We start from the raw sequence: 15,405 nt of genomic DNA on the forward strand, positions 1-15,405 counted from the left end.
CCAGAAGACCAAATGTGATTTGTTTTCCTCATGTTATGTCTTATATTTTCTTTTACTTACATGAAATCATATCAGGCACACTGAAAAAAGTGATTTTGGAGAGTGGTAAATATAATCTGTGGAAACCATATAAAATGTACATGATTATTGCAGCCAGCCAACGAATTCTAAAGTAATGGGTAAATTCTACATATGCTACCCATTCGTCAACAGTAAGAACCATCACATAGAAAAATGCGGTAAAATATACCCTCAAACCGTGAGTTTTTTTGCTTTAAATTGCGCATGCGTCAGCCCGGGTTTTTGAGTGAGTGTGGGCGACGCTGGATCCTCTCTCTGGCTGCCATCGAACAGCAGAAGTAAAGGTAAGCTATTTACATATGAGTGCTATATATTTTTTAATTATGAGATATTACACTTCACTTCGGCTTTCGTTTGTTTAACATGCCATTACTTGAAATTAAAGTTTGAATCTGTCGCTGGCGTCACCATGGCCCGGGACACATCAAGCCACGTCGGACTACGTCGGACCGTAGGTCAGGCAACTTGGTTTATTGTGTTCCACGCGTCGGTTTGGTGTGTTCAAATAAACAAATTGACCCCGACGAAAGCAGACGTGCCGTTGCTAGGATGAGAATGCGTTGACACGCAACGGCACGTCTGCTTTCGTCGCTGCTAGTTCTTTGCCATCGGTTTGTTGTGTCCCGGGCTTTCAATGTCTGCACAACTGCCGGTAAGTTGAAATCTCGTCGTGGTGTGCTTTTTACAAGATTAGTCAGCATGCATGACTGTGTCTGACCGCTGGTTTTAAGGTTAGAAACTAGTCAAAGCCAGCTTTTTCTAATATATTGAATGGGCGCAGGATTAAAAATAAAAACATAGTAACGTTACCACTGTATCCCACGAGTGTGTGTGAAAACACCAACTGTTGCTGCACCTAAGTTTTTTAAGGAATTGTGGGATCACGTACAACATTTTAGAATTGATTTTATATTATATTTGTTATTGTTAGAACATCAGTGCTTAATAAATGTTTTCATAATTTTGTAATATGTTCTATGAAACACATTACATCTATGAAGCTAATTATATGAAGCATGAATATTAATATATGTAATTGCAATGCCTTTATTTAAGTCAGTACACAGTCTGTTATTTCTGCATGACCGGCCCTTGTCAGACAGACAGACTGCCCAGATCAGAGGAGCACTGATAAACTACCAGATTTTTGAGCCAACCCAGCATTTATCAGGCGAAGGGGCAGGGTTCACTCTGGACAGGTAGCCAGTCTGTTGCAGGGCCAGAATTTGGTCTTAGTATATGTAAATCATTCCCCACACCGCTAACAGTCTTATCACTAAATTGTATCTCCCTACAGACACAGAAAATTGAGGAAAAAAAGAGATGCTGTTGTCTGCTGCCTCATTAACTACCTCGGTGAAAGACAAGAAGATCTTTTCCATGACTGCCAGGTATGTCATATTGATAACAGATTTTTGATTAACTCAAGGGATCCTCCTCTCCTCTCCTCTCCTCTCCTCTCGTATCCACCTTCTCTTTTTGCCTTCCACTCCCCCTCTGCTCTCCTTTTAGATAAACTGAAATATATTGAAACAGCATCTTAAATAAAATAAAAATGTGTATGCTTTTTGTTTGTTTCTTTTTAACATGTAGGAATGTGAGGACTACTCAGACAAAACGATGAAGGTGATTGTGAAGCACAATGTCATGGCTGAGGAGGATCCATCAGATTTGTCTATTGTGATCGAGGGAAACCAAGAGATGGAAGGATGTGGAAGCCGAACAAAGGCATGCATACTGCTGATGGGACTCATTTATGCAATCAACATCGAATATCCAAAGGAGCTGAAGAACACGTTTGAAACTTTTCAAAAACTTTTTTTGGAAATTGACGGGGCAAAACTACTGAAAAAGGTCCACAGCCTCAAAAATAAGCTCATGCAGTAGACACACATTTCCCCTGTTGTTCTAAGAGGATCTTTTGTCTGGACATACTTTTAATGGAGTTGTAATGGAGTGTAGTTTTATATTTTTCTTCTTTTCCCTTATTTGCTCCACACACAGACACAGATCCATCCACTCTCTCAGCCCACTCCATTGCTCTGTGATTTCCCCCAGATTGACAGAAAAGGAATACCAATAGAAAGTGGCCTGAAGAATTTTGATCTCTCCTTCTACCCTCTTTCCCTCCCCATTTGTTTGTTTCTTTTATTCTCATCCTATCTTTTGAGAGTGAGAGCAAGCTCAAAAACTAAAGAAATATCTTTATCCAGATATTTGATACTGTACATGCACAGAAACAACCATGTGGAGTTTGTGTGTGTGCTTTTGATTTTTAAAATAGAATAAGTGGCATGTGTTGTTTGCAGTAGCCAATTATCCAGAAACAACATTTGAAACTGTTATCTTAGTGAGTTATAAAAAGTCAATTCGTTCATTGTTGTGTGAAGCTGTTGTACTTTATTTAGCACTTTATTCTGTGTTTTTTGATAATTTGGTGCATCATTGCTGCATATAAACATGGCTGTTCGGTTATTTGTTATATGAATACCTGGACCACAGATTTGGTCAGTCACTGTTGTGTAAATCTGAAGAGACACAAAGAGTTTAGTCTAAGAGTTTAGATACAAGAAAATCTTAATGTGATTGGATATCCAGCACTGCTTTGATCTCCTCACTTCTCCTTTCCGCTCTGATCTGGATGTCCTAAAACAGGGATGTGTTTTATTATCCAACATTATTGAAACAACATTTGATAGATCAGTGAGTTATAAAACAGGTTCATTACTTGACATGTTGTGTAAAGCTGTTGTGCTGCACTATATTTTGTATTCTAATATCTACACTATATTCCTATGTTTCATAGGATTTTTTGGATTAAAAACATTGATCTGATGAACCATCTGAATGTCTTTATTGTGGGGGGTACATTTTACCTTCTCTGAATAAGTAATTGTTATGAACTGATATTAATTAACTTTGATTTGAAGAGATAATTTTTACCTAATTTTCATGAGTAAGTAGCTGTTGAATATATACATATATGTGAGGTATTGTTACCCAATTTATGCAAGCGTTTAATAGCTTTTTACTTCAGATAGTTTATACTCAATAAATGGGATTAAATCTACCCCACCAAAGTCGATGCAAATTGTTACCTCACATTTATTGGGTAAATTCTATAGATTAGTTTTTACAGTGCATATTCATGTAAATTATAGCAAGATATTGTAGTTAGTTGTCCACCGAAAGCTTCACCAACATCCAGACTGCGGCTTGTCAAAAAGATAAATTACATTATGTTGAATGCCACTTAATTACAAATTAAAATTTTCTGAACATGGTCATTTTCTAGCTAGCGAATCAAGTGTAAGGAGCTAATTAGGAGCATTTCATTGGGAAAAATAGCTCCTCGTTTTCAAGGATAATGAAAGTGAAACACTCTGGATTAATGGCACTATTTATCTTTTTTAAATTTCTATCTTTCTCTGCTGATGCCTGCCACCCCTAAGGAAAATATTCATAAAACGAAATTGAAGTTGCAGCTTGATAGCATATTAAAATATTCTGAGCGCACATCACTTCTGCTTTGCACCGGCTGTAAACTCAAATTTTCTTGATGAAGGTTTGAGTGGGCTTGCATGCAGATCATGCAGAGTATATTTAGTATATAGTGTACAAGTTGTCCTTTTTGGAGCTGGACAGATGTGGTCACTATAAAAATTATATGGTTGGTAAACAAAAAAAGAGCTTCTTCAAAAATTCTCATTTTGTGTTCCCCAGGCAAAACAAATGCAAACAGTTTCAGAGTAAATGATGCCAGTATTTTCATGGACTTTTGTGTGTTTTGCATTAGTCTGACATCTAGAGGTTCTGCCTGATATTATGAGTCTGAACTCATCTGGTGCTCCTGCTGAGAACCTACTAAGTGAGAAAGAGAGAGAGAGAATATTTGTTTCAAGGTCAGGGAGGTAAATCTGTTCCTCTCAAACTTATGGCGAGGTGTTTTTACGAAGCGTTCTGTGCTTACGACGAGCCTGCCGTAAATTTGCAGCCGTTATTTAGCACCAACGATGAAACAATGTTTTATTTGGCCTGCAAGGACACACTGGCACGTATCAGTTTACAAGCAGGGTCATATTAAATATGACATGATTATCTCAGTGCATTTGGAAAACAACAGGGAGATAAAAGCATTTATTGTCCTAAAAAATGACTGCGGTGTATTTGGGTGTGTATGCAATTACTTTGTGAGGATAAACTTGAGGATAAGTTTATTTTTGATTCTGTTAAGGATAAAGGGCTGTCAACTGATTAAAAGTTACATGCAAATGATTACAAATTTTATAAATATATATAGGCTACTGCTTCAGATAAATTCATAAGACTTATTTTAATACCCGTAAGATATTTTAATGAAATTTTTATTGAATGAGAGCATTCTGTCCCTCCATAGACAGCTAAAGTTCACAAAGATATTGTCAAACGAACCCTTATTAATTGAGCATTTTAGTCCAAAAATTCTGAAAAGACTCGACCACTTTATATAATGAATAGATTGAATTTAGGCTTTTTTTTATTTATGCTTGCGAACATAAACAGAAGCTCAAAAATAAACTGGTTCTCGCAGAAGTTCAAACGTGCTGCGCAACATGAGAATGAACCTCACTGGCTTTTGTAGAAGCTCAAAATGAACCTCATTGGTTCTTACAGAAGCTGAAACGTCCTGCGTAACACATGACAATGAACCTCGCTGGTTCTTGTAGAAGCTCAAACGTGATGCGTAACACGAGAATGAACCTCACTGGTTCTTGTAGAAGCTCAAAATGAACCTTTTTGGTTCTTGAGGAAACTCAAAAGTGATGCATAACATGAGAATGAACCTCATTGGTTCTTGTAGAAGCTCAAAATAAACCTCCTTGTTTCTTACAGAAGCTCAAATGTGCTGCTTAACACAAGAATGAACCTCTCTGGTTCTTGAGGAAGCTTAAAAGTAATGAGTAACATGAGAATGAACCTCATTAGTTCTTGTAGAAGTTTAAAATCAACCTCATTGGCTCTTGCAGAAGCTCAAAATGAACCTCACTGTTTCTTACAGAAGCTCAAATGTGCTGCATAACACAAAAATGAACCTCTTTGGTTCTTGAGGAAGCTCAAAAGTGATGCATAACATGAAAATGAACCTCATTAGTTCTTGTAGAAGCTCAAAATAAACCTCATTGGTTCTTGTAGAAGCTCAAACAGGCTGTGTAACACGAGAATGAACCTCATTGGTTCTTGAGGAAGCTCAAATGTGCTGCATAACACAAGAATGAACAACTTTGGTACTTGAGGAAGCTTAAAAGTAATGAGTAACATGAGAATAAACCTCATTAGTTATTGTAGAAGTTTAAAATCAACCTCATTGGCTCTTGCAGAAGCTCAAAATGAACCTCATTAGGTCTTGTAGACGTTTAAAATCAACCTCATTGGCTCTTGCAGAAGCTCAAAATGAACCTCACTGTTTCTTACAGAAGCTCAAATGTGCTGCATAACATAAGAATGAACCTCTTTGGTTCTTGAGGAAGCTCAAAAGTGATGCATAACATGAAAATGAACCTCATTAGTTCTTGTAGAAGCTCAAAATAAACCTCCTTGGTTCTTACAGAAGCTCAAACGTGCTGCATAACACAAGAATGAACATCTTTGGTTCTTGAGGAAGCTTAAAAGTAATGAGTAACATGAGAATGAACCTCATTAGTTCTTGTAGAAGTTTAAAATTGGCTAAACTTGGCCTCATTGGCTCTTGCAGAAGCTCAAAATGAACCTCATTGGTTCTTGTAGCTCAAACAGGCTGCGTAACACAAGAATGAACCTCTTTGGTTCTCGTAGAAGCTCAAAATGAACCTCATTGGTTCTTACAGAAGCTGAAACATGCTGTGTAACACAAGAATGAACCCCCTTTGAGTCTTGAGGAAGCTCAAAAGTGATGCATAACATGAGAATGAACCTCATTAGTTCTTGTAGAAGTTTAAAATGAACCTCATTGGTTGTTCTTCCTGCGTAACACATGACAATGCATATATACTTATATATAATGTATATATACTTTTGTAATGTTTTTGCTAGAGTAATAATAATAATTATTATTATTTTCAGTTGAAGAGAGATTTATGAATTAATTGTGATCAGTGTCTTTATCTCTGTGGTTAGTTAGTACACAGGGTTAAAGTTAGTCTTCATACTGAACAGAAGATGCCACACAAGAGCTGACACATCCTTTAGAGAAATAGCCACTGTCATTCACCTTCTCCTGACAGGAATATTACTTACAGTCTGGGATAGTGTTATACGCTGCCCTGCCATCAGTTTGTAAATTAATAACATTTTGTTCACCCATTTCAAGAACGGATGGCGTGCAAATTTATCATTTCAGAGCCCCACCACCTTATTCCCCCAAGGCTTGTCCGCTCGGTCTCTACTTAGAAATTCTGCATGCTGAAAACCTTCAAGTAGAACATATTGAAGTGCTCAGACAAACCGGCCCTGTTTATGCGGGAGGAAGCAGATAGGCTGTCGGACCCCCAGCGGGCAGGTCCTGAATGGAGAGGAACGATCCTTTAAACTGCCGAGGTGATACCGCTGGATAATGTAGCAAATAAATCAGACAATAGGGTTGAATATTTCATTTCACATCCATATTCCTCATGGGCAGAAATGATGGTGAAATGTAAAAACAGCGATTGCGGCCCCTCTGGAGAGGGAGCGTGTGAGATGCTGTTTTTCTGTTTGAGGATAGAGGAGGTTTGATGGCCCTGCCTGAATCACATCCATCTCTCAGGCAGCTGGAATCGCATCTTTTAATGCAATTGCATGTGATCCCTGTTTCTCCACAGCCCTGAGAGATCTGCTATGCATTCAATTTTACAGGTTAAACCTTACTGTTTTAATGGAAGCAAAAGCATTAATACCATACAGTGACCCTAAAACACATCTGAACACTTAAACCGGTCTTTAAATAGTTGAATTTCACTGCATTAAACAACAAAATATCAAACCAAGTTTTTGATAACAGTTTAAAAGTACAATAAATAGTGTTGTCAAATCACTTAATCACGAATAAGCGCATCAACAAAAGTTTTTAAATTTATATATACGGGTCAATGACGTGACGGGTCTTTTTTTTTAGTCCAAAGGCCTTAATAATATTAAAAAAACGATGATATGGCATCCAAAGTATGTAAGGTAGTACAACTAGATCTCTTTTATTGAATCCAAAAGGTTTTAATTATATTTTGCTACATATAAAGGTATTTTAAAGATTTTGAAGTGTCAAAAGGTCATTCAATTTAACCATCCAAAGGCCAATACAGCCATTTAATTTGTGATTAAAATATCTTAAAATGTAATAAATATATATATTTTTTTATTCTGGCATGATTTTATAATGATATCATATATAGTGCAAAATGGTATTAAAATTATGTAGAAGTCATTGCTTTGTTATGAGAAAGAATGTTCGGAAAAATGAATTTCATTGATGTCATTTGGAGTAACCAATATAAAGGGACCATTCTGGATCAAGTCATGCGGTCAATATCATGTGACAGGATGTGACATCATTCAGACACCTGCAAAGGACCACACAGTCATGAAGCAAAGTAACTAACTCTCTCTTAACTATTTGAAAAATTCATGTTTTCACTTGCTTATACGCATGTCCCAAAACATCAGGTCATTTGGTACAACTGCTATAAAACATGGAAAATGTTGTAATATTTTAAAAGCTTGTACTAAATATAAAATATTTGATTGTCATTTTGCTAGCTAGCTATATATCCACTTGTTAGCATTGTTTGAAAATATTGTCATTCAGTATAACCAAAAGTGTCATTCGGTAAAACCGAATGACTATTTTGGTGACAAATTTTGTCCATCTTGTAAAAAATGATAAAAGCAGTGTTGATTGATTATAAAAACCACATAATCTCATTGTTAACACTTAATAAAACTTAAAAATTAATTATACACTTTTAAAAACCTTATTCGTCAGTGACCCACATATGTGTGTGTGTGTGTGTGTGTGTGTGTGTGTGTGTGTGTGTGTGTATGTATACACACATATATATTTACACACTTTTATGATTTACAATTTGACAGCACTAATGAGAAAATACAGTTTTATGTTACATGTTATTATGTTTTAAAGAAAGAAAGAAATATATGTTAAAAAGTAATTTGATAAAATAGCAAAGTTGAAAGGAGTAGTTAAGAATAGTGATGTTAATTATGAGAAGATGCTGCTCGGTTTGATATTTTGTATCTAATACAATGATCTTCAGATCTTTTTAAGTTTTATTAAGCATCCTAATATTTTGGGGCCACTTTTTGGACATTACCTGCATATATTTTAGATGTTTAGATTATTCCTCTCAACTTTGATTTCACTAGTTCATTTTTTTAATAGTCCTGCATAGTATTTCTCTCATTGTTCGGCATTAATTATAAGCTGTATTTAATAGTTCATGAAGAGGACAGTAATATTGCAGCAATTGCCACATTTTATTTATATCTTCCCAAATATTAATAGACAATTTGAGTTTTTGCTTTACAGCCAAATGATGACAATATAAGATATGAATATGACAGAATGATTGGCCTTTTTTTCTTTCAGAAATCTACACATAGAGGCTTAAAGTGAGCAATGCTGCAGATGATGACATCATTTCCTCTAAACTGCGAGAGCCCTGATTCTTTCGCTTTTCTCTGATTCACCTTCCCAGCTGCCCTCCTGCAATCTCTCACCTCCTCCTCATAAACTTTCAGCTCATTTTCCGCCATCTGCTTCAGCATCTGCTTAGGGGGCAGATAGAGGAATGAAAAAATGATCATGAAACAGACCGTCTTCTTTCTTTCTTTTGGATCCTTCTATTATTTTCCTCCTCTCATCTCTCGTTGCGTCATCTATTCTTTCTCTCTGGCCTGTCTCGGGGGGCTCGATGTGCCCTCTGCTCTTAAGCCTCCTTTAAAGTTTAATTCAAGATTTAAACCTCAGCGAGGGGCGACTTACCAGCAAAAAGAAAGGGATTTTTGCTTTTTCATTTGCTTGGGGGGGTCACTTCCTTTCCATGTCCAGTCCGTTTGGTCTGTAGGCACAGTCAACAGAAGGCACAATAGATCAAAAAAAGTGTTATTGTAATATTTGGACAAAAGCTTGGGGTGTTTTCAGAGAGAGGGCCAGTAGAACAGACCGTGTGGGCTTCCCAATCCAAAGCTTCCTCCCTCTTTTCCCTTTGAGTGCAGCAGACAATGGGACAGAGAGCTTCAATGGTGAGGGGGGAACAGGCCTGTGAGGATTACACATTCTTGCGGAGGCCCTGGGTATCACTAATACCTCAGCTGTTGTTGGTAAATACACACTGAAAAGTTTTGGAAGTTGCACACTTGGTTTGGAGCTGAGTTTGATTCCAGCATCCTTCACAGGTTTGATTTAATGCTGTATTTTTGGGTTAGAACCCAAAATACTGTACATATATTTTGGCTTGTATTTAATACACTGTTCAAAAGAAAGAAATGGATCATTTTATTCAGCAAAGATGAATCTTTTAATTTGATAAGATTCATATAAATGTCGTTGAACTTTCTATTCATCAAAAGATCCTGAAAAAAATGTATGATGGTTTCTGCAAAAATATGAAGCAGCACAACTGTTTTTGCCACCGATAATAATCATAAATGTTTCGTGAGCATGCAAATCAGCATATTAGAATGATTTCTGAAGGATCATGTGACACTGAGGACTGGAGTAATGATGCTGAAAATTCAGCTTTGATTACAGGAATAAATTACAGTTTACAATATATTCACATAGAAAACAGTTCTTTTAAATTGCAATAATATTTTACAATATTACTGTTTTTACTGCATTTTGGGTCAATTAAATGCAGCCTAGGCAGGGTTGCCAGGTTTTCACACACACACACACACACACACACACACACAAAAACGCCCCATCGCTATTCAAAACTATCCCAAAACTATCCCAATCATGTTTCAGGGGGTCCCTTGGTAAAAATCTGTGTTTCTGTCGGGGGTTCCCTGGTAAAATTGGCATTCCAGGGGCTAAATATCATGTTTTTTCGTGGACATGAAAAACAACCATACATGGCACATAAACAGTGTTAAAGTAGCCCAATTGCGCAGGAAAACGGGCAACTTTGGGAAGACTTCAAAAACATTAATAAATGTGCACAGGTGGTTTTCAGGAAGTGAGTGATTAGAAGATTAAATTAAATGGTACATTTGCATTAAGCTGTAATGGCAGGTAGGCCTATGCATTTTCTATCAGTGGTTGGGGCTCTATGTAAGAATGAGAGCTTGTGGTTGAAATGGGTACTGCAGTCCAAATTTAAAATATTGTTTGCCCCGCCCCCTCCTCCTCAGGCTCAACGCTCTTGCGGGTTGCCAGTTTGAAGACACGCAACAGGAGCGAGCTCAATTGACTTTGGAAGGCGAGGAGACTTACACACTGTAAGATAATTAGTTGATTAGTTGATTTATGATGAATTGATATCGCGTTTTAATATGCTCCTGTTCATAGAGATATTTAGATGGATGCTGAGGCTTTTTAGGTCGAGTAGAATCTGCGATCTCTGACCCAGTTTGTTCGCTGGCTTCCGTGGCTGCAATTCGCTGCATGTGTTTTCCGCCAACTGGCAACCCAGGGTGGCGAAATACTATTGGGTAAATTGGTAACATGAAGTCTTGCACAGATGGAAACAAAAACAGACATTCCGACACAAAGCAAATTTCAAAGTAAAATAACTGGCTGTAGTAGCAATGGTTTTCAGAGAAATGAGTATGTGAACTCAGCATGTTTAATAAATATCTGCAAACATATTATAGAATTTTTATGCTTTAATACAGTCAAAAACTTACATAGAGCCCCTTTAAAAGTTCAGCGTTTGGTGAAGTAATGGAATCCATGAAAACGATTTGAACATGGCGCCCGCCAGAGTGACGTTTTCGTGACGCAGGATCAAATTTGCATTGAGCTGATTTACTTACATGGCCATTTGTTTAGCAAGCCCTGGTAAGTTTCAGTTCTTTCTTTGCAGTTTCTCTCTCCCTCTCTCAGGGCCAGCTTCATAATTGTGACGAGGAGGAGATGCCCCTGGCGATTCCTGTGCAAATAAATAAAAGCTGACATAGTCCTTTCCGCAGATCCTCTCTCTGCCTCTGTGCCCCCTCGTGAGATTACCCTGCAACAACAATTATTCCAAATGTCAGTGATTCGTGCCCAGAGGGCCTCAGGCAAATGAGGATTAAATCTTTAACTCTGTGAGGAATTAAAATATGCTGCTCTAGACGAGGGGACATGAGGTGGTCTTCGCCATCAGAGGCGCTTTTGGCTGAGTGGTGTTTTCCTTTCCTGAGTCGGACATTATGCGCAGTGTATTACTCCCCCTGATGGCTGTTAACCCCGCCGTAAGAGGGGCATCGTGTTTGATCATGAGCGGAAACTGAGCTGAGACAGTCACGCAGTCAGCGGAAGCAGAGGAAAGATTAAAGATCTGCTTAGACGTAGACATCACATGACCAAAGTTAGCAGTTTGTGCAGTTTATTTCGAACCAGTACTGAACCGAACTGTAATTCAACACAGTGAATGCGTTCTGGAAAAGTGTTCTTTCATCCTGATCCACAATGGCACACTCAAGGTGATTATTTTAATGGATTTGCAAAGTAAACATCGTAAAAGTAAACATGCATTAATAGTTTTTTTTTTTTTCTTTTTTTTTGCCAATGTGTGAACAGCTTGTAACGCACACTTAAAAAATGAGACCTTTTCTGTCTACGAAAGCATGTAGACTGTTTTTTTTTTTTTTTGGTGAAGGACTGGGGTCGTTTTTGCCGGGAAAATCAAAAGAATGTTTACGCTCGCTCCCGCGAACCTCTCTTCCGTTCTATGACACTTAAAGGATGCGTACAATGCTATTCTGTACTGTGTCATGAAAAGAAAAGAGATTAATTTAAACTATAGTCTCACATAACCAGATGTATAGTCTCAAATATAGACTACTTTATAATTCAACTATAATAACAGTGTAATTTTAATTACCTCATCTGATGCTGATGAATTGCAGAGCTGGTCCAAACAGATCCACATCGCTATCATCAGATGCTTTCTTTCTGCTGCTTTCTCACCTCTGTCATTTTTCTGTTGCTGTTTTTATTTTGTTATCGAGAGGAAAGCGTGCAGCACATATATTCAGCGTGAACGGCGTCTGGATGAGTGTTGCCAAGTCCGCGGTTTTCCCGCGCAATTGGTCTACTTTAACACTGTTTAAATGGCATGTGCCTACAGTTGTTTTTCATGTCCGCGGGTTGAAGTGACCCCAAATAACATGATATTTAGCCCCTGGAAGGCGAATTTTACCAGGGGAACCCCACCAGAAATGCGGATTTTACCCTTCGGAACGCGATTTTTACTGGTGGACCCCCCTAAAACGCGATTGGGCTAGTTTTGAGTAGCAATTGGGTGGGTTTTGTTATGAAAACCCTGCAACCCTTAACAATATATAGCTGCAAAGGTATTTCCAACTTCTTTTCACTTCTATGCATCTATGGTAGGCTACTGTTACTAAACTAAATTGAATCAGCATTAGACCGGAATTGAGCTGAATAATCACACTATTGTGTTGTTAGAGTTACTTTTTCAGCTAAAAGTTGTATTTGTTTCATAATTGAAGAACTTTGCAACATTAATAATGTTATTTTTCTCTTTATTACTCTGACACTGCTTTAAAACAATCTCTATTGTGTAAAGCGCTATATAAAGAAATGTGACTTGATCTAACTTGACATTGTAGGCCAGGTTTAAAATGCAGAACTCAATTTTATACTAAAATTAATAACTCTTTGTTCTCTCTCTATCCACAATGGAATCATGTAAAAGAAATTCACATGCTTTTTGCCACTTTAAATGCAAAGTTATACAGACATGAAACCCATTTAAATCATAAAATATTCTGTTGTTACTTGCAAATAATAATTAAATAATATATCTCCCTTAACATATATATATTCAAAGTGAGAAAATTATGATTTTTTTTGCTAGTCAGCAAACTGTAAGGTTGAATGAATAAATGGGCAGTTTGCGCAGAATTGCCCAGAAGTCATAAACATTCTTAATTACTTTGCTCAGCCAACCTCAGTGTGGACTTTGCTGTTTTAAAGAAATCAAGGCAAAGGTGCATATCCTTGTGAAATCATCCAACTAGTTTAGTAATTACCTAATCTTCCAACAATATAGTCACTTTGCCATGTTTGCCATTTTAATAATCATTATATTATTAGCCAGTATTGGCTGCTGTTTGCACAGTACCATAACATCGTGGATGCGGGCTGTCCCAGATCCTCTTATCAAGAGACAATGAGAGTGTGTCAAGAGTTCAAGTGCTGTCAGAGGAGGTGGAACACTCCGTATATTGAGAATAAGTGTGCGGAGAGGCCTGTTTTCCATTTTAATTGTAAAACAGATAAACGCTAAACACTCCTCAAGAATAAATGACTTCTGAGTAATTATTGTCTAATAGCTCTCCTCCCTCGGGAGCTGTTTACGTGGCCCAGATGGCTACCAAAATGGGATTTAGGGAGAAAATTGACAACATTATTCACCCAGGCATTATCAATTACCTGGGTATCAATTGTACTGTAATCAAGTTGAATATGAGGAGGGATTCTAAGAGTCACCGTAATTAAACCTTTTTGAGACTGTGGACATTTGGGTGTCGTTCGTTATTGAGATTTATAAGGCAGCGCAGGACAGCCCTCCTTCTTTTGTGCGTAATGGATGAATGTTGAGCAGAAGACACGGATAGTCCATAAAGAACAAAGACAATGGCTTTTATGTGCCATGTACGGGCTCCATTACCACCGACGGCCTCGGCAGGGCAAAACATAGCCGCCGCTATTAAACCAAAGTACCACAATTCCCCACGAGCATTGCCGAGAAGCTACATTAGATCCTGCTTTAGTAGCCTCATTAGAGAGGTTTAATTAACCTACTCAACTCAAGTGTGACTTTCATTTTCCGGAGAGCTAGGTGCGCTATTTGTGTTTTATGCCGTACTGTAGCTCTATATGATCATGACGATAATTCTAACCTGTAATGGCTTTGATATGATAATGTCTTTGCGGCATTGAGATGAAAATCTCTCAGACCGACCGATTTAGCTTTTGTGTGTTTTTGTTCTTCGTATTGTTACCCCAGTTTTGTTCCATGGAAGATCCACATGAGGGTGAGTATAAACACCTAGTGCCAAAATATGCTGGCAATGTTGAGTCTTTCTTGATCAAACAAACAAACAAAAAGAGATTGCATTTCTCTATGGTGCCACTAGTGGCTCAGAAAACACTTCACTTCAAATAAATATTCAACCTCTCACAGAATAACAGAAAGTGTTCAAGTGGCGTTTTTATTTAAATAGCAAGTCTAGTGCATTATTTCATCAAATATAATCCAAACATATTAATGACACTGATAAATGCTTATAAATCTAAACATTTCTCATAAGATTTGTGAACCTGAGAGCACAATTAGACCCCGAGATCATAATTCCTTTTAATTTCCTCTTGACGTGGAGAGGTTTCTAGTTAGTTAATTAAAATCATAGCAGTGTAAATGATTTGTTCAGGGCATTTGACAGTGATATATATTACACCCTTCATCCTCAGTTGGTCTGACTGGCTAATTAATCAGTATTATTTATGCAAGAACATTATGTGTAATAACTTGATTTATCACAACAGGATGGCTGTGGAATCATTATAGGCATTTAAGGGACAAAACCCCAAATGATTTCAAATACATCTGCTTCAGATCAGATCTATCCTAAAGTCTGTGTTTTTCTATACCTATATGTAACCAAAATCAAATATGTTCCTCAATACACAGTAAGGGAGTTTTAATCACTGTATAGGCTGACAGCATAAAGGCTCTTCTTATTATTACTAAAATTACCAATCATATCGGATATTCAAATAATGCACCGTCATATGCTAAATTTGCCTCTTTCCACATATATAACCAATCACTGTCAAACATAATTTAAACCAATTAGATTTCCATATTTAAGTTAAGAAACTTTAGACCAAATATTGATGAAATACAAATGAAATACAATGAGATGGAACATCAGGACTATATGAATTTGTTTTCACATAAGTGATTAGATGTTAGATGAAATGGGGCTCTCCATTCATGTATTAATGTTTATAACAGTCATAAATGTTGTTTTGGTCTATTTTACAGGTGTTTTGTTGGTGGCTGGAGAGGTTATAGTGCATCATTAATTAGCCTATCATTTGTGTAAGTGAGGATAATTATCTGTAAATATATAAAA

The 15,405-nt window shown here is 37.2% G+C and overlaps 1 long non-coding RNA gene across 1 annotated transcript; it reads right to left on the reverse strand.

The window, feature by feature from the left end:
• Positions 1-8,570: 8,570 nt before the first annotated feature.
• On the reverse strand, positions 8,571-11,904 carry LOC125255848. Its single transcript, XR_007182006.1, has 3 exons — positions 11,068-11,904; positions 9,071-9,146; positions 8,571-8,853 (listed from the first exon to the last, which is right to left on the reverse strand). It is a non-coding gene; the product is annotated as an uncharacterized LOC125255848 (long non-coding RNA).
• Between the last annotated feature and the right edge of the window lie 3,501 nt (positions 11,905-15,405).

Source organism: Megalobrama amblycephala, linkage group LG20 (genome assembly GCF_018812025.1).
Source record: "Megalobrama amblycephala isolate DHTTF-2021 linkage group LG20, ASM1881202v1, whole genome shotgun sequence".
NCBI lineage: Eukaryota > Metazoa > Chordata > Actinopteri > Cypriniformes > Xenocyprididae > Megalobrama > Megalobrama amblycephala.